Source organism: Myotis lucifugus, unplaced genomic scaffold (genome assembly GCF_000147115.1).
Source record: "Myotis lucifugus unplaced genomic scaffold, Myoluc2.0 scaffold_1053, whole genome shotgun sequence".
NCBI classification, from domain to species: domain Eukaryota; kingdom Metazoa; phylum Chordata; class Mammalia; order Chiroptera; family Vespertilionidae; genus Myotis; species Myotis lucifugus.
The window spans coordinates 59,724-61,185 of NW_005872101.1; positions in this window are offsets into that span (position 1 = coordinate 59,724).

Below are 1,462 nucleotides of genomic sequence, written 5' to 3' on the forward strand. Positions count from 1 at the left end.
TGGGTCGGAAGCAGAAAGAACGCGGCGCCGGGCTCTTTGGGGGAGCTCTCCGGGGAGCGGTGAAAAGATCGCCCATCCTTTGAGCGCTGCTGAGTGCCAGGCACCCCTGTGTGGGCTTTTGAGCCATATGATCCCATGGTACCTGCAGGCGAGGTACTGTTACATCTTTTTACATAGAAGGAAGCTGCAGCCCAGAGACGTACAGTAATTTCCCGGAGGTCACACAGCAGCCAGGTGACTGTGCAGCCGTGTCCCGCCCAGCTGAGCCTTGCTCCAAAGCCCCTGCCTCCCCAGTCCAGGGGGGACTCCCCTTCTGTGCTGCCTGCCTGCCGGCATCTGGGTCCTCCACGCGGAGTCGCCCTCCCACCCCCATCAAACGCCGTGGCCGCGTGGTCATCTAGTGCGCAGGCTGGTCACAGGACGGCGCTCTGTTCTCCAGAGAGGCGGCGGGAAGGCCCTGTCCCTCCTCGCGGGTACCTGGCGTCGGCCCCTTTAGGAGAAGCTCCCAAAGTCTCAGGCCACCTCTGGCCGCCAGCTCAGCTGGAGAACATTCCGCATTTGTCTGTGCAGAGGCCCTGTCCCTGCCGGGCGGATACCCAGGCCGTTGTGCATGCACACGGTGGCATATTCCCACAGTGAACGGAAGGGACCGCGGACACAGCTCCACGAACCCCGCCCACAGGGAGCCAGCGAAAGGAGCCACGGCAGGAGGGAGGGTGGAGAGTGGCCAGGGTGGCAACGTTCCAGCGAGGAGGGCCCGTTTCCTCGCTGTAGAAAACACGTTCGTCTTCAACACGTTTTGAATAGGAAAATAAGAAAATCCTCTGTGGCATTCAGAGCGTTTCCTTTCTCCTAAGAATGCACTTGGACTTGATCTAATAAATCCTCTTTAGACGTTAAAAAAAAAAGGCTTAGGACTCCATTTCCCGTGGGACCTTCTGGAAAAGCGACGCTGTGGGGACAGAGAACAGGGCTGGGGAGGACTGGGGACCAGGGGACACGAGGGCGTTGGGGCGATGAAGGATCCTGAGTGGTGATGCCTACACGACCCTCTACATTTGCAAAACCCATGCAACTGTAGCAAAAAAAGAAAGAAATTTATGTAAATTAGAAGGAAAATGAAAACAAAAATTAATTCACTGTCCTCTTAAAACGCCTGCGCAGAGTTCACGGAGAGAGCCCAGGCCCGGGGCGAAGGAGCGGAGCTGGCGCTGGGGGCTGTGGGAACCGGATTCTTGGGCATCTGCCCGGCCCGGCCCTGTCTCCCGGCCTGGCTTCCTCTCGCCGCCTTTGTCACTCCCGGGCATTCAGTAGCTGCCACCGCACGGGGTGGGGTGGGTGGGAGACAAGGGAAGTTTTGTGGGGCCCAGAAATAAAGGAGTAACTGCCCAGCCATCCTGGGTTGCCACGGCAACCGTGTCATCACCCTCGAACCGGGGTGGCTGGCACGCTGGGGGCTTGG